The following is a 19,187-nucleotide window of genomic DNA, read 5'->3' as shown; positions in this document are numbered from 1 at the left end:
CTCAAGGGGGCCCAGCCTCCCTTTCATTCAAAGGATTCTGGGTCTACTAACTGACTCCAGTCTGGAAATTGCTTAAGGGGCCGTGACTCTGTTCTGGTGATTCAGTTAGACTTCTGTTCACTCGACCTAAGACTCTTCTGCTTGTGCAGATCAGGTAAGAATTTAGTAGATTGCCCATCTGTTTATTTTCTCGTTACGCTGTGATCACTACCAACACTGTGCCAACACCATCTCTGTGGGTCACGCTCTTCTGTACTGTTTTGCCTCTGCTTGCTGTCCATTACTGTAACCACGCCTACCTTGCCTTTGGTGATGAAGTGCCGCCACTTGGCCCCCGACACCCAGGATCCAATTATTCGCTCTACTTAAATTTTACCGAGTTTTCTTCTGTGCATCATCCTTTTTTTTTTAAATTTAATTTATTTTATTTTATTTTTTATTTTATTTTATTTTTGACTGTGTTGGGTCTTCACTGCTGCGCGCAGGCTTTCTCTAGTTGCGGCGAGCGGGGGCTACTCTTCGTTGTGGTGCGCAGGCTTCTCATTGCAGTGGCTTCTCTTGTTGTGGAGCACGGGCTCTAGGGTGCACGGGCTTCAGTAGTTGTGGCACGCGGGCTCAGTAGTTGTGGCTCGCGGGCTCTAGAGCACAGGCTCAGTAGTTGTGGCGCATGCGCTTAGTTGCTCCGCGGCCTGTGGGATCTTCCCGGACCAGGGCTCGAACCCCGTGTCCCCTGCATTGGCAGGCGGATTCGTAACCACTGCGCCACCAGGGAAGGCCTCTGTGCATCATCCTTGAATCATTCTTCTTTTCAAATGGAAAGAAATCAACTGAAGTAACAGTAAATTTATTTTTGAACTACCATGTGGCAGTGGATTGAACAGGAAGGTAAGATGGAGAGAAACAAATAGCATGTGGAATATGGAGAGGAGGTAGAATTTTCCAGACCTCTGGAAAAAATGCTTTTCATCTAGGGACGTTCAGTTCTGGCACTCCCCACCTACACACCCGGGGCAGACATTACTAATCAATCAACACACTCTTTCCCACTGAACCAAGAGCTACATCAGAATCCGTCTTAAGATGATGCTCCCGGCACCCACCAACAATCAATAAGAGGTGACATAAGAGAAGAGGCCTATTTATCATTCCTTTTATACCCTCTTATTGTGCCTCAGGTAAGCAATACTACATACCGAGAAAGAAGAAAGAACTTTCTGAGATAGAGAAAAAACAACTGGCTTTAACTTCCTCAAAATCCACCACAAAAGACAAAGTCTTTCCCATGAGATTATCACAGGGCCACAGGTCATTCTAAGACATGGACTCTTGAGAATCCATCAGCGAAAGGAAAACTGCAAAACTCCAGGCCTGGCCTGGCTTGCTCTGTGTTGGCAATTGGTTTGAAATAAAAGTGTTCCAACACTCTTCTGGTTACAAAAAATTAGCTTTGCCTCACGCTGCCAAGTAACTCTGAGTCTCACATATGTGTTTTTCCAACTTTAAGTTGAAACAATAATAAAAAAAAAAAGAAAGCCAGCTCATAGTAGAGAATAAGAACAAATAGGGTACATGGACCTAGGTCAGCAAGGGCCTGAAGATGGCAATAATAACACCAGTGACACCAATAACAACACTGCGTATTTTCTATTTGCCGTGCCTTGTGCTAAGGTGAACTACATGGGTTTTCTCATTTCCTCCCTTTGAGGCGGGTACTATTATTATCTGCCTTTTACAGATGAAAAGCCTGGAAGCTCAGAGAAGTTAAGTACCTTGTTTAAGGTCAAGCAGTTTGCAAGTCGTGAGGCTGTGGGATTTGAACCCATACATGTCTGGTTCAAGAAACTGTACTCTTGAAACTATGCATTTCAGATCAGCAGAGTCTTTTCTCTCAGTATGAAAAGATGACCATTTCAAGTTCTAAGCGTCTCTCCTACCACATCACTGAGGGCAAGGACTTATTCATCTTTGTATTTCCTATTGCATAGCATGATACCTGGCACATAATCCCATTCACATTTGGTTAAATTAAAATTTGCTTCAGTTTGAGGCTTTCCAGTTCAGCAGTGAGCTCTGTAGAGCAATCATGGGTTCTTCTAAATCTTCTGCTTCTTGTTCCAGAGCTGGGATGGGTTTTGTTCCAGTGGCCGTGTCACTTGTACTATTGGTGCATGCATCCAACACATAGTTTTTCAGCACCTACTATGTGCTAGGCAGTATGCTAGCAGGACAGCAGTGAACAAGACAGATCCAGTCTCGGCCTTTAGGCTTGCCTACCGGAGGGAGAGACAGATTTAAGCAAGTGATAATGGTAACATAATGGATAATGGAAAGAATTAAGAGTGGGTAGTACAGAATTGCCTCAGTGGGGCTGTTCAACCTAGACCTGGGGGCTCATGGAGAAGACTCTGGTGAAGATGGCACGATGATATCTGACACGTGTAATGCTAACCAGGCACAAGGCACGGTCTCTTATTTTAATTCTCCCATCCACCGTCAATCCGTGAGGTGCTCCGCTCGCCACCAGTGTAAAGCTGAGAAAATTCAAACCCAGAAACGTTAGGTAACTTGCTCAAGTAAGTGGCAGAGCTGGATTCAAAGCCAGCCTGTGACTATAATTCAGCCCTTCTCCTGATCTACTGCTCTGCTCTTTTTTTCCAGTGAGAGCTGAAAAATGAGCTGGAGTTAGCTTGGAAAAATAGGGAGAGAGGACCGTTCAAGCAAGAGGGAGTGGCAGCTGTGACACCCAGACTGCACAGGAAGGGAGGGGAGAGAGGTGGGACGGGAGGGGGCGAGTTGGGCAGGAGTCAGAGCCGAAGGCTTTGTGAAGCCCAGTTAGGGAGTCCAGCTTTTATCCTGAGGGTGCCGGCGAGCCGTCAGAGGGTTTTCATCAGAGTGGCAGGATCGGATTTATCCTCTAAAATGATGACTCTGGCTACTGAGGACCCTAATGAGGAGAGAGGTTGGAAAGATGCTGAGGATGGAGGTAGGGGACCATCTGGCAGGGCTGGGGCTGGAGTGAGCAAGTAGGGTGCCCAGGGTACTTGCACGCCCCAAGAGTCAGTGTCCCCTTAAATTTTGTGTCCTAGGTCCCCCCTTGTCTCACCCTAAGTCTAGGCCCTGCTTCTCAGGCAGCTGCTGTAAGAATCTAGGCCAAGGTCGCATAAGCCAGACCCACAAAGGACATCAGGGAAGCTGGAAACTCACACAAATGGAAAAATCCCTTTCCCCTCTTGGGTATTTAATGTTCATTTCTGACTGTTAGCTCTTATCATTACCAGTTCGTTTTCGCTTTGACATCAGAAAGGGTGGAAAGTTTTATAGGATGGAAATATTTGTGAGGTTCCGTTGTTCTTTTTTTTAAAATTGACAGTGGAGTAGGGGAGGAAGGGGAGAGAGGAGAGAATGGTGGCGGTGGGAGGAAGTTTGACATAGGATTAGATTTTTTAAAAAACAAGACAAAATACCTTGTGTGCAAGAGTGGAACCGAAGGATAAATAATAAAAGCAAATTCCAGCAGAGTGGAAAGAAAGCAAAAACGCTACCTTGAAATGAACGACCCATTCTAAATGTGTTAACTGCACTTTCACAGCATTATTATAGTGTGTTTGAGGTCCTTTTGTGAAAGACACAGTTCACTAACTTAGGCTTTAATCTTTAGCCACATTTAATCCAAAGCCCGTAGGAACCTGTGGGGTTTGCTGAGACGCAACCGACTTCGATGCACTTTTAACAGAAAGGATGATTGATGTGGTGAGCTGTAAGCCCTGGGAAGTCCCTAAAAATCATAAAGATTAAAGTGCTTTTGAAGCTGATTTTAAATACGCACATCAGGAGAAGATGGAGCCGATACAACAGAATTTAAATAAACTGCTCTTTGGAGATGCTGAAGTGTGTGGGTCTGTAATCTGGGACTCTGAACTGGGGAAGCTTCCAGACCATGAGTTTCTTAGGAAAAAAGGGCCTGATTTTGCCTCTTATTTATTTTTGTTCCTCTGGGCTGGGTCCTGAGGTTGGCCACACACCTGACTGGACTAAGCCTCAGTCGGCTGTCTCATCACACACACCTGTATTTTGAAAAGCAACTCCTGGCGGGCTCTACAGTCACACCGACCTGGGTTTGAATCCAGCTCCATCCGTCACATTGCATCTCTGTGAACTTGAACAAGTTTCTCAGTCTCCTTAGTGTGAAATGGAGATAATTATGGTACTGGGTTCCTGGGCTGCTGTAAGAATTAATTCATTCATGAGATAGTGCATGTCAAATGCTTAGAACCGGTCCTGGCACATGCTAAGGGCTCAGTAAATGTCAGATTTTAGTGTCATTAACTATTGGCAAAATTAACAAAATTTTAAAAAAGCACAACTCTGAGGCTTTGCTTTTATAAATTGAATGATTAAATATTATGAGGTACAAGATATTTTTATTAATGCATAATAAATGATTAAATATTATTAATAGGTTAATGTTTATCAGTGTATAGTAAATGATTAGATTCATTACATTATAAATATATCTCTGATGATTAAGAATTAGACACTAAATGATTAAATGGGTTAAATGAAATTAAATGAGATAATACACATAAAGCCATTAGGACAGTGCTCAATACGTGGTAAACACTCAGTATACTGGTTATTATTTTTGAAACATGATCATTCTTCACCTACCTGGGGTGACTCCTTTAAAATCACACCATTTTAGGGGGATTTGCAGTTCTTCACCTTAACAATTATTCCTCAATCCATATTCTGTCTATATCCTCAGTCCAGTTTTTCTGTTTTTCTGTTCTCTTCCTCCGTTACTGTTAGTCGTAAAGAGGGGAAAAGAGCAGAGGTAAGCGGAGGTTTCACCTGACAGTGTAAGTGCTTATTATGCCTTGTTTTTTGTATAATTCTTTATTTTGCTATAATTTCAAATTTAAAGAACAATTGCAAGAATAACATACAGATCTTTGATTATAGATTCATCTATATCCAGATTCATCTATTGTTTATATTTCGCTTCATTTGCTTTATCATTCTCTCTCTTCATGTATATGTATATGTGCATGTGTGTGTGTTTATGAAGTGTTTGAGAGTGTCTTTTTACCCCTAAATACCTAAGAACGAGGTCATTCTTTTTTTTTTTTTTTTGATTTATTTATTTATTTTTGGCTGTGTTGGGTCTTTGTTTCTGTGCGAGGGCTTTCTCTAGTTGTGGCAAGCGGGGGCCACTCTTCATCACGGTGCGCGGGCCTCTCACTATCGCGGCCTCTCTTGTTGCGGAGCACAGGCTCCAGATGCGCAGGCTCAGTAGTTGTGGCTCACGGGCCTAGTTGCTCCGCGGCATGTGGGATCTTCCCAGACCAGGGCTCGAACCTGTGTCCCCTGCATTGGCAGGCAGACTCTTAACCACTGCACCACCAGGGAAGCCCCACGAGGTCATTCTTTTACATAACCTTTGTTCAGTTATCAAGGTCAGGAACATTGATATACTACTATTGTCTATTGCACAGTTTATATTTAAATTTCATCACATGTCAAGCTCTTCCCCCACTTTGCTCCTAGTCCAATATTCAACCTGCAATCACAAATTCTATTTAAATGTCTTATCTCTTTAATCTCCAATAATCTGGAACAGTTCCTTGTTCTTTCTTTGTGTTTCTTGACCTTGACATTTTTAAAGAGCACCACCAGTTATCTTGTAGGATAATTCTAATTTTGGGTTTGTCTTATGTTTCGTCATGATTAGATATAGGCTATGCATTTTGGGCAGAAATACCACTGAAGCATTGTCTATTGCTTTTATAAAGCATCTTGGAGTTTGTATCAGTAGGGGTTGCATTTGGCTGCAAGTAACAAAAGACTCAGTGAACAGTGGTTAAAGAACAAGTCTGAGCCAAGCAAATCCAGGTTGGACCTGGGTTCTTTCTATTTTCTATTTTCTACTCTGCTGTCCTCTGCCCATTGTTGTCTATGGCAACATGCTAACTGAAAATGACAAGAGGCTTAAAGAAAAATGGAAGGATAAAAATCATTCTCTATGTTCATCTTAACAAGGCCAACTTGTTTATTAGAATGAGAACAAAACTCTAATTAATATGCCCCAGGTATTTCTGAGGGCAACGAGGGCCCAGTCCCACTGGGGCCCTCTGGGAGCCACTTAGAGACACGGCTTAGCATCATACCACCAGAAGGTCAGGATCCAATCCCTGCCATCCGTTGGTTGAGGCTGCTCCAGGCACAAGCTCAGGCTGAGCACACCTGGGAAGCCCTCGGATGGAGGCTCAGTGGTGAGACTCCAGCTTCTGACTGCCTGTGGGAAGAGGAAGTGACTGAGGGGCTATGGGTGGAGCCCAGACATGCCTGCTCTTCCTCCAGCTTAAATGGGCACACTTTTTTGTTTGATTTTTTTACTGAAGTATAGTTGATTTACAATGTTGTTTTAATTTCTGCTGTACAGCTAAGTGATTCAGTTACACATATACACATTCTTTTAAAAATTCTTTTGCATTACGGTTTATTACAGGATATTGAATATAGTTCCCTATGCTATACAGTAGGACCTTGTCGTTTGTCCATTCTATATATGATAGTTTGCATCTGCTAACCCCAAACTCCCACTTCCTCCATCCCCGCCCCCCCCGCCACCTTGGTAACCACAAGTCTGGTTTCTATGTCTGTGAGTCTGTTTCTATTTCACAGATAGATTCATTTGTGTCATATTTTATATTCCTCATATAAGTGATATCATATAGTATTTGTCTTTCTCTTTCTAACTTACTTCACTTAGTATGATAATCTCTAGGTCCATCCATGTTGCTGCAAATGCCATATGCCACTCTTTTTTATAGCTGAGTAGCATTCCATTGTGTATATGTACCACATCTTCTTTACCAAATGGACACTCTTTACATGAGTACAGAGCTCCATCTCTTGCTTCCTTGTTCATGCCCAGCTTCTATGGGGTGACCGTTTATCACTGTACATGTTAAGCCCATGTCTTTTTTTCTCTTCCTGCTTTCATTCAGACTCTGTTTCAACACCTAAGGCCATAGCCTTTCATTTAAAAAATGTTGTTTGGTCACATACACCTTCCTTTTCTGTGTTTCTGCTATGGAGACAGCACTGCATAGTGGCTAGCGTGTGGCCTGTGTGAACGCGGTCAGTTTATCATTACCTTTCTGAGGCTCAGTTTCCTCATATACATGTTTATAAATGACTGTGCAAAAGCTGCATTTATTTGGAGGTTCCAAATATATTTTAGTGAGTAGGCAAATTCACAAATACAGAATCCGTGAATAGTGAGGATTGACCGCACATCCTTAACTCAGATGAGTAAGTCAAACATTTATGGAGCATTTGCAGTGGAGTATGAAAACATAAGGCTCACCTCTTGCGTGAAATATTACTCTTTATTGTATCTTAGTTTTCCCAGTTTTTAATTTTTAATGTAATTAGTCAAGTAATTTCATGAATACGTGTTCAATGCAAAAACATTAAAATGACACACAGCTCCAAAGAATTAAAAAAGAATAAAAGGTATTCTTCACTTTATGTTTGCATTAGATTCAATTTCTTTCTCCAGAGGTGACCATTATTAATAGTTGGTGTGATACTTTTGAGATTTAAGCACACACGTGTTTAAACGTACACACACGTGTACATCACAAAAACACACTATTTTCAAAAGCAAATGAGCCATGTAAGAAACGGGATGTTTATAGCAGCTTTATTCACAATAGCCAAAACTTGGAAGCAACCAAGATGTCTTTCAGTGGGTGAATGGATAAATAAACTGTTGTATATCCAGACACTGGAATGTTATTCAGCACTAAAAAGAAACAAAGTATCAAGCCATGAAAAGACCATGGAGAAAACTTAAATGCGTATTACTAAGTGAAAGAAGCCAATCTAAAAATGCTACATACCGTATGATTCCACCTATATGACATCCTGGAAAAGGCAAAACTATGGAGCCAGTAAAAAGATCAGTGGTTGCCAGAGGTTAGAGGGGAGGGAAGCATGAATTGGCAGAGTACAGAGGATTTTTAGGGCAGTGACACTACTCTATATGACACCATAATTGTGGATACATGTCATTATACATTTGTCCAAGCCCAGAGAATGTTCACCAAGAGTAAACCTAACATAAACTATGGACTCAGGTGATAATGATGTGTCAGTATAGGTTCATCATTTGTAACACGTGTACCACTCTGATGGGGGATGTTGGTAATGGGGAGGCTGTGCATGTGTCAGGGTGGGGATGTATGAGAAATCTCTCTATCTTCTGCTCAATTTTGCTATGAATCTAAATCTACTCTGAAATAAAGTCTTTTTTGAAAAAGCAAACGGGATCACAGTATACATAAAACTTGCCTTTTTTCCTTAACATTTCTTGAAGTTCACTCCACTTCAGAACATAAAGACTTATATTGTTCTTTATTATAGCTGCAAAGCATTTCGCAGCGTGGGCATATGTGATCTCCTATTGATGGATTTTTAGGTGGTCCCTGTGTAATAGGGGAACCTATTGCTAAACCATTTAACAGTGGACAACTTTGTGTGCACACATTTGTGGCACATTGGTGAGAGGTAGAACCGGGCAGGGGTTGCAAGCTGACCCTCTACCGTCCCACAGGCTGAGCTGGAGTTCTAGTTCACCTACTTGCTGTGTTATCTTGTGTCAGTTAGTTACCTTCTCTACACGTCCTCTTTCTCATCTGCAAAATGGAGATATTAATAGTCCTTACAGAGTTGCAAGCGTTTGTGAGAAAATCCACCCCTTAGCACTGTGCTTATGCATAGTAGGTATTCAGTGTTGGATAATATGTATACTTTTTGGGGGTAGGGTCCAAGGGACAGGATAGCATAATGATGAGTATAGACTCTATAAAGTGCTTAGAACAGTGCCTTGCCATGCCCTAATCACTGCATAAGAATTTTCTATTATTACTAGTATCCTAGGGGTAGAATTGCTGGGTCAAAACATATGTGCATTGAATACGTTACTACCTACTGCCAAGTTGCAAACCCCTCATCTGACCCTCCAAAACCCTCCAGAAGAAAGGCTCTACCAACTTCCATTCCCACCAACACATGGAGACTGCCTGTTTCCCTACACCCTTGCCAGTACTGGATACAACCGAGCAGTTTAATTTTTGCCAACCTGATGGGCTCATTCTCCTTCATTGAAACTCTGACAACTGGATCCTGTCATAAAACCGGTGTATATGGGCCTTTGAGAAGGCTGTCGGTGAATGCAAGCAAAAGGAAGCATCCCTCTAATTTGCCACAAGCTCGTTTAGGCTCTTTGGAGGATTCACAAATGGTTATCAGGGTAATTCTGAAAAGAATGGGGGGCAGAGATCCTCAGAAAGAACCTAATTGTTTCCAGGCGGCCTTTGATTTGATTGGCTGCAGGACCCTTTCTGCCAGATGTCAGCAAATCATAGACATTCATCCAGCTGAAAGCCAACCCATTCAGCCTTTCTGGGCAACATATTCAGACAGAACCCAGCACGTTTGGCTCAGGGTGGTAAAATAAATAGGACTTAATTTATATTTTAAAGTCTTTTATCTCTCTTTAAGCCCCTGTGCCTCACTGAAATAAAATTTGATCGAGATGGAGAGAGGAGAGAATGCAGCTTTAATAATGCATGATCCGCAATCTTGGCCCTTTCTTTCTTCACCTTAACATTTTGTTGGAGGCTTGCCATTTCCCTATGCGTTCCCTGCATGATTCTTGAACAACAGTCTTGTCCCTCTTCTAAACCATATTGCCTCAGCATTCAGATGGTTTCAGATGGGACTGGCAGGTTTGATACCCACTTCGCCCAATGAGAGACACTGGGGACAAACTGGGGTCCTTACCCTTCTCTCCATGAGCCACTATCTGCCAGTCAGCCGCCATATTGATAAGATTAGCTGGTAATTAACAGCCCAGCCCAGCCAAGCAGAGGAAATGACTCATTTAGCAGAATGTCACTGCATCTAATTTACTTTGCTTATCAGAGATTTATTCTCTAATGACTACAGGAAGCAGAGCAGGGCACCTTCAGTGGAGGGATCTGAGGGGTTTAAAAGCTTAAATGTGTTCTAACCTCTCTCTGTCTGCTGGTTTGTCTGGCAGTAAGGAGGCTTCTAATGCCAACCTAGAAAAGTGACTGTGCTGATATATGTGCCTCGAGCTTGAGATAAAAAAGATTGAATAACTCTCAGCATGAAAATTGGTGCTTAGATTACAAAGCCTTTGTTCCTTGTTTGTTCTTTAAATCCCTTCTCACTTTTTTTAAAGCTAAACTTGTTTATCCTATTTATTTGATGAGAAAACTCCTTCCATGGCTAGTTAGCTTTGGTTGTAGTTAGTAGTAGTAGTAGTAACAAAAACATTACCTACAATAATAATAAAAAAGATATTTATTGAATCCTTCAGATACGCCAGGCATTGTATTCAACCTACCACCTTGGATGGAATACATTTCACCCTCTAAACCAGGGGTTGGCAAACCTTTTCTTAAAGGTCCAGAGAGTAAATATTTTAGCTTTGCAGACGAAGATCTCTGCGGTAGCTTCTCAGCTTTGCCATTGTATCAAGAAAGCAGTCATAGAATATATGTAAATAAATGGGCACGGCTGTGTTCATGGATAATAATGTAATTCTATCCATTAGTGATAGAATCAATTTAGTGTGCCGCAAAAATAATTTTAAAAAAATATGAAACAAACCAAAATAGAATAAAAACTATACAAATGCATCACATCTAATATGGATAAACCCCTATTTTAGGAATTTACATTTCAGATACAGGCATATATATGCACCCATGTATGCATATGTGTATATATGTGTGTGTGTACTTATTTGCATGTGTGTTCTGGGCTTTGATGTAAAATGTATAATCTTACGGATAATGGTCATAAAATTTGAAAAATACTGTTCTTAACACCCCCCTGATGTAAGTCTCGATATAACACGCATTTTACCGCTGAGGAAACAGAGACGTGAAAAGACATTAAGTGACTTGCTTAAAGTCACACAGGCAGAGGGGCTGGGATTCAAATGACACCAAAATACATCAGTTCCTGGTGGTGGAGGGTAGAGTCTGAGGAGAAAAGCAAAATGCACAGGCTAGTCTAACAGGTGTTTTATTCTAAGATGACAGCCTTTGAGATAAGCTTTTTCCCTTGCTTATTTTGGAAATGTTAATGAACAGTCAAATGGTTAAAATTCTTTCCAGTGGAAGGAAAATAAAAGAAAACAAAGGACGGGCATATTCCACATAGAGAATGGTTTCTTGCTGAAACAAACTGAATGTCTTTTTTCCTTCCTGGTATTTGCACTGCAATTGCTCTTTATCACAATGTATTTTTTTCCCCTAACACATTTTAGAAAGTCAGTTGGAATTGATTTGAGACTCTAAACAGTGTCCTGATTGAAAAAAGCAAAGTGTAACCTATTCAAACAGCCCCTCTTCCTTAATCTAGTAACTTGTGAGATGCAATTTAAATGATAATGTTAACCAAAATGGGAGAGAGGCAAGGCTACAGTAAAGGGTGTTTTTTTTTTTTTTTTTTTAACCCACACTAGAAAAGACAAATGGCTGAGACATTTATATCTGCAGCGCTTCTTAGGTAGAAAATGCTCAACCCATTAATTTTATTGCTGTGGTGCCGAATATGGAGTGAGAATGAAGTTCAGAGGCTGTTACAAGACTCCAGTGGCTCATGCAAGATGGAGGCAAGCAGAGAGGGAAGTGCCAGCAAAATCCAAGGATTTTTCAGAAGATTCTCCCCTAACTTTCCTCCTGGTGTTGCAGAACAAGTGTTTCTCTAAGTGCGACTCCTTGGAAAATTTTCTCTTAAATTGAGACTTCAGAGTCACTTTAAGTTTTTGTTTTTAAAGCAACCTTCCATAAGATGTTTGCTGATTAATTTAAGGACGGGTCTCCCTGGCAACCATGTTTTACTCGAGTGGATTATGCAAGCAGAAAATAGAACTTGGAGTTATTGGAAATAATGTAAGTAAATGTTAGTTTCAGTAAGGAAAAAAAAAAACGAACGTATTAGGATTTTTTTAAAAAGTATTCCTAAATTTAAAGACATATGTAGGAAATAAGGAGGAAAATAAATTACGTGTCGTAATGCTACCTTACAAGGCTGCCGTTACTATTTTGCAATGGTCTTTTTTCCCAGACTTTTTTCCTATGTGCCTTGGTTAAGAAGCTTCACAATTCCCCACAGTTACCACCTTAGTAATAAAAGCAAAAATATAAGATGAAAAATATAGCTATCTGCACTCAATTCTACCTTGTGCCCTCGTGCTCCGGAGTCTGGGATTTGTGTTCAACAACCAGGGTTAGCTTAGAAGAGGGTGTCCTAACTACCTCCACCCCAAAGCCTCCTCCAGAGTATCTGGGGTACTGATATCATGCCATAAAACTCTTACACATGCCTTGCAGGTTTTTGTATACCAAGGCTTTGTTGGCAAGAAAGCCAGAACTGAGAGACCCCCACTTAGTCTATTATTTCCAAGGCTATGCCTTCAAGTGTCAAGCTTTGCTAACAACAACTTCTAATTATCCAACAAACTCCGTTTCTCCCATGGTCATGTGTGGCTCAGGGAAATTTAAAACTCCCTGCACTATGTATGCCTGTTGATAGATTTATATATATATATATATATATATATATATATATATACACACACACATATACACACGTATATGCACATATACATACACACATTAGTTTGTATATGTATATATTATCATATATATAAACATACATACATATATGATCAAAGTTATATGTGCCTATACTTTAAAGAATTGAGAGTGCTGCAAAATTTGTTACAAAAAGAGAGCAGATCACAACAGTCAGAATGGCCATTATTAAGTCTACAAATAATGAATGCTGGAGAGGGTGTGGAGAAAAGGGTAGCCTCTTACATTGTTGGTGGGAATGTAAATTGGTGCAGCCACTATGGAGAACAGTATGGAGGTTCTTCAAAAAACTAAAAACAGAGTTGTCATATGATCTAGTAATCCCACTCCTGGGCATACATCCGGAGAAATCTCTAATTCGAAGAGATACGTGCACCCCAGTGTTCATAGCGGCACCATTTACAATAGCCAAGACATGGAAGCAACCTAAGTTTCCATTGACAGATGAATGGATAAAGAGAATATGGTATATATACACAATGGAATATTACTCAGCCATAAAAAAGAATGAAATAATGCCATTTGCAGTAACATGGATGGAACTAGAGATTATCATACTAAGTGAAGTAAGTCAGACAGAGAAAGACAAATATAGTATGATATCACTAATTTGAGCAATCTTAAAAAATGATACAAATGAACTTATTTACAAAACAGAAATAGACTCACAGACATAGAAGACAAACTTATGGTTATCAGAGGGGACAGCAGGGGTGAGGGGAGATAAATTAGGAGTTTGGGATTAACATATACACACTGCTATGTATGAAATAGATAAACAACAAGTACCTACTGTATAGCACAAGGAACTGTATTCAATGTCTTGTAATAACCTAAAGGGAAAAGAATCTGAAAAAGTATATATATATAGATATATATCTGAATCACTTTGCTGTACACCTAAAGCTAGCACAACATTGTAAATTAACTATACTTCAATAAACAAAACAAAAAAATGAAAAACAAAAAACAAAGGTATTCTGCTGCTAGAAAAAAAAACAGAGCAGAAACTTGCTTCCCTTCATTTCTTCCCATTTCCCTCCCTCCATAGGCCACCACTGTTGTCTCTTATTGCTGGTTCTTTTGAGACCTCCAGATATCTACATAATACGCTTATCATGTTACATACTGATTTGTCATATTTAGGCATGTTAGCTATTTATCTCAAGCAAAATGAGAATTTAGCTCTCTGGTCACCCTTCCCTGCTTTCACCACCACTACACAAACTATACACACTTCCTGTCTCTGAATTTCTCCATGATTTTTGATAGTTCAATATTTGTTTTTTTTCCAGTGTCATGAATGATCATGCCAAGTAGCTTCCACAGTTGAACCATGTGATATATATTCTATAATTTTTTTTTCCTTTACTGCACAACTTTTTGTTTTCCATGAAGTTAACACTTGCCTTCTAAAAATTTGCTCAGTTTTCCACGTTCTTGTCAATAATTTGACCTTCAGTTTTTGGCTCGTAATGACATCCATTCTCATCAGGTAAGCTAGCAATTTTACCTTCCAGGAGTTCAGAGCTCCTGGGGCCTTCAAACCCGCCCCTCTGCTCCTGATCGCAGGGAAACCAGCTCTCATTCTGGATCTCCTCACACCCCACAGCCATCCCCTTTGTCCTCTGTAGAAGATACTCTATTTCTCATAGCGCATGTATTCAACACTCCTGATTTAGTCTTTCAGCTTACTTGAGCACTTTTTTCACTAGGTTTCTGAGAAAGGAATTATAGTTATTATTTTTAGAGATGTTATATATAAATGCTGGATATAGAATCCTAGATTGGAAATCATTTTCCTCAGAATTTTAAAGACATTACTGTCTTCTAGATTTTAGAGTTGCTACTGAAAAGCCACTCTGTTCTGACTCTTTGCATAGGACCCACATTTTCTCTTGGCAACCTTGGGAAACTTCTTTGAACCAGCCTTTTCAAATACCATGACCATGTGCCTTGGTCATTGCTCTGGCCCACTGGGGCTGGAAACACATGCTACTTGATTCTGGAGAATTTTCTTGAATTATTTAAGTGAGCGATTTTTCCCCTCCATTTTTTTTCTGTTCCTTTCTTTCTAAAACTCTTGTTATCCAGATGTAGATTCTCTATTCAAAAAAAGTTTTTTCTTCTCTCCTATTTTGCATGGCTTTGTCTTTTTACTCTATTCTGGAAATTTTTGTCAATCTAATCTTCCAACCCTTTCATACTTTTCAAAGTATTTCTTTGTGCTATCACATCTTTCACTTCTGAGGGCTCTTTTTTGCTCTCCGAATGCTCATGTTTTAATAGCAGGTAGAACAGTCAGTGCAGTGCCCTAAACACGTTAGAGTAACAGCAAAGAGGATGACATGCCTGGGACACAGTGAACAAGGGTGAGTGTCAAAGCCAAAAAGTTCAGAAAAGTCATGGAGATGAAAGCAGCTCTTTTGCCCCTTTCCCGTTTGCCCATGTCTATTCCCCTCTAACCTTGAAAGAACCTAATCGTAGGAATAAGATTACTAGGCAATTTAAACTACCTCCTGACTTATGCTCTTCTGAATGCACACCATGCCTTGCCTAACCTGTTGATTCTACCCTAGATTAAAAGAAGTAAGAATGAAGAATTAAGTAAAGAATGACTAACTCTCTACCCCCAACAGCCCCCTTAGAAATCCTGCAGGCAGATCCTGCAGGCAACATAACATTTGAAGAGAGAGTCAGCCAGCCTGCACGCAACAGAGAAGGATGCAGAACCCAACCTCCTGCCTCATGATTCGCTGAGATTCCCACCCACCCCCACTGCCTTTTCCCTTTAAAAACTGTCATGGCTGAGCAGAAACTTTGGAGTTGGTCTCAGGACACAAGTCCACCTTTTCCCCAGACTGCCGGCTTTTCTGATTACAGCGACTTTCCTTTCTACCGACGCTTGCCTCTTGAATTATTGGCTTTTGAGGGGTGGGCAGCTGAGCTTGAGTTCAGTAACAGAGAGGAGAGGGGACACATCACGTAGGGGCTCATGGAGCCCTGGCTGGAAGTCATGAAAGCTGGTGTCTAAGCCTAGTTTTGTCCCTTACTTAGAAAACTCGCTAGCTTCTCTGAGCCTTCATTTCACCATCTGTGAAAGGAACTGTTTGAATCTCTGAGGAACCTCACAACTCGAATATTCTCATGGATCTTTAACTGCATCAATATTCTTTCCCCAAAGGAGAAAAATCATAATATTTACATTTGTGCGTATACACTTTATGCTTTTCTAAATGGCCACGTATATCTGACCCCTACCTCACCCAAGAATAGAACTTTGACCTCTGAGGCATCTATGGATTTGTGTTTAAGTGACTTGTCCAAGGTCACACAGGAATTAATGACAGGGTCCAATTAGAAAGAGGGTCTTTGGTCTCCCAAACTGAACTTGGATGCAGAAGCCATGTGTAAGTCAATCCTCTCAGCCATGACCAAGTAGATGCTAATTCATCAGAAGGAAAATGCTGAGCCTGCCTTCTGAGTCTTTCCAAGTAAGCCTGCTGCGCCACTAGCTGAAGGAAAGGGCAGCGCTAGGAGTTACACACCAGAAGTCCATCATTCCTCAGCCAGGGGCTGACGTTATATAAATGTCATGCAGGCACAGCATGGATCCCATGAAGAAGGAGCCTTCTCAGCCAGCGTGGGTTTTACAGCCACACGAACCTGGAGGGCTGGACATCTGGCAGTTCAGCTTTCTGTGCTGTTTAAGACGGATTTGTCATACCAGGACTGGCCTCTGCTGAATCCTCTCTCCTTTAAAGGACTGTCCTCTCTAAATTTATCTAATTGATAATGAGAGCAAAGAGGGCCGAATTGATGGCACCCAAGTCCATTGGAGAGAGGTCAGAAAGTGCCAGGAAAACTATAACTTGCATAATTAGAAAATATTGTTTTAAGGGAACAAGGATCAGGGTTTTCCATTTCAGAGTTGAAAATGCCCCCTGATTAATTTCCTCCAGCTTATTCCTTAATAATATGAAAAGTAATCTAAAGAAGTAATCAAGACGGTCAAAGTGTCCAAAGTACTTTAAGGTAATAATGACAGTAACACCCAATAACAGCAATGACCAGAATTATATTTTACTTTTGCATTTTTAAGCTATGTGTCAGACACTGAGTTAAGTATGTCAAAGCCTTATCTTATTTCATATGTGGAAAGCATCATGGGGTGGGGACCATTATTCTCACCATTTTACAGGCAATTTCAGGTGAGTTGCTTGGAGCTTAGCTAGATGTCCAGAGTCACACAGCACGTAAGGGCAGAGTTGGAATTTGAACTCAGGCTATTAAAATGCAAATTCCAACCCTCTTAACTGTTCCGCTGCTATATTGTCTCTTAAAGAAAGCCTTCTTTACTATTGTCAGCTCTGAATGTCATCTGGAGTGCAGGAGGGGAAGTTTATCTTTCTTTCCCAGTCAGCAGGAAAAGTCACTTATTTTGCAAATTTAAAAATGTGGTAAAATATACATGACATAAAATTTACCATTTTAACCATTCTTAAGTGTGCATTAAGTACATTCACAATGTTGTACAACCATCACCACCATCCGTTTCCAGATCTTTGTCATCATCCCAAACAGAAACTTTTTACTCATTAAACACTAACTCTCCATTCCCTGGGGGGAACCAGGCGCTAGTAATCTCTATTCTACTTTCTGTCTCTATGAATTTGCCTGGTCTAGGTACTTCCTGTCAGTGGAGTCATACAATATTTGTCCTTTTGTGCCTGGTTTCTTTCACTTAGCAACTGTTTTCAAGATTTGTCCATGTTATAGCATGTATCAGAATTCCATTCCTTTTTATGCTGAATAATATTCCATTGTATGTATAGATCACATTTTGTTTATCCATTCATCTGTTGAAGAGTATTTGGATTGTTTCCACCTTTTGACTATTGTGAATAATGGTGCTATGAACATTGATGTACAAGTATTTGAGTCTTTTACTTTCAATTCTTTTGGATATTTATCCGGAAGTAGAATTACTAGATCATACTGTAATTCTATGTTTAAGTTTTTGACGAACCACTAAATTGTTTTCCATAGTGGCTGCACCATTTTACATTCCTACCAGCAATGCCCCAGGGTTCCAATTTCTCCACATCCTCTCCAACATTTGTTATTTTCAGTTTTTTGATAATAGACAGGTGTGAAGTAGTATCTTGTATTTTGATTTGCATTTCCCTAGTGACTAACAATGTTAAGCATCTCTTTATGTGCTAAGTGGTCATCTGAATATCTTCTTTGGAAAAATGTCTACTCAAGACCTTTGTCCAGTTTTGAATTGGGTTGCTTTTCTGATGTTGCCAAGTTGTAGGAGTTTTTGTTGTTGTCGTTTGTTTGTTTTTTGCATATTCTTGATATTAATCCCTAATCAGATATATGATTTGCAAATATTTTCTCTCATTCTATGGGTTGTCTTTTCACTTCTTGATAGTGTCCTCTGATACAAAAACGTTTAGAAATTTTTTTTAATAAATTTATTTATTTATGTATTTATGTATTTATTTACTTTTGGCTACATTGGGTCTTCATTGCTGCGCACAGGCTTTCTCTAGTTGTGGCGAGCGGGGGCCACACTTTGTCGCAGTGCACCGGCTTCTCATTGCGGTGGCTTCTCTTGTTGCGGAGCACAGGCTCTAGGCGCGCAGGCTTCAGTAGTTGTGGCACGCGGGCTCAGTAGTTGTGGCTTGCAGGCTCTAGAGTGCAGGCTCGGTAGTTGTGGCGCATGGGGCTTAGTTGCTCCGCGGCATGTGGGATCTTCCGGGACCAGGGCTCGAACCCGTGTCCCCTGCATTGGCAGGCAGATTCTTAACCACTGCACCACCAGGGAAGTCCAAAAGTTTTTAATTTGATGAAGTCCAATTCATGTATTTTTTTTTCCTTTTGTTGCCTGTACATTTGGTGTCATATGTTAAAAATTATTACCAAATACAATGTCAACAGACTTTCCCCTATGTTTTCTTCTAAGCATTTTAAAGTTTTAGCTCTTAAATTTAGATCTTTGATTCATTTTGAGTTAATTTTTGTATATGGTATAAAGTAAAAAGCCCCAGTTTATTTTTTTGCATGTGGCTATCCAGTTTTTCCAGTACTGTTTGTTGAAAAGACCATGTTTCCCCATTAAATGGACTTGGCACCCTTGCTGTAAATCATTTGACTATATATGTGAGGGCTTATTTCTGGGCTCTCTATTCTATCCCATTGGGCTATATCTATTCTTATGCCAGTAACACACTATTTTGATTACTGTAGCTTTGTAGCAAGTTTTGAAATCAGGAACTTTGAGTCCTCCAGGAAAAGTCATTTTAATTCACATGAGATAAAAATTAAAGTGTAGATTAGTCTTAGATCATTTAATGCAGAGGAGATGGCAATCAAGCTAGTTTGAACACACAAGTTTCTGTTGGCATTATGCAAGTTGTAGACTTTCTCAGAGGCTGTGCCTACCAGTTTTTAGTCTTTTAGATGGAGGAA

The 19,187-nt window shown here is 40.4% G+C and overlaps 2 long non-coding RNA genes across 3 annotated transcripts in view; one reads left to right on the top strand and one right to left on the bottom strand.

Annotated features, from left to right (window-relative positions):
• Positions 1-18,186, bottom strand: part of LOC309646348 — a 400,408-nt gene extending 382,222 nt beyond the window's left edge. The window contains exon 1 of the long non-coding RNA XR_014255311.1: positions 517-18,186. This is a non-coding gene — a long non-coding RNA (uncharacterized lncRNA). The remainder of the gene's footprint in view (positions 1-516) is intronic.
• The window catches only part of LOC309646346, a 218,325-nt gene that overhangs the window by 107,518 nt on the left and 91,620 nt on the right, over positions 1-19,187 (top strand). The gene's annotated exons all lie outside the window — the stretch shown is intronic.

The sequence above is a fragment of the Balaenoptera physalus genome (genome assembly GCF_965194825.1).
Source record: "Balaenoptera physalus genome assembly, chromosome: 16".
Lineage (NCBI taxonomy): Eukaryota > Metazoa > Chordata > Mammalia > Artiodactyla > Balaenopteridae > Balaenoptera > Balaenoptera physalus.
The sequence above is the reverse complement of the archived record's forward strand: the minus strand, read 5'-3'. Positions and strand labels throughout refer to the sequence as shown.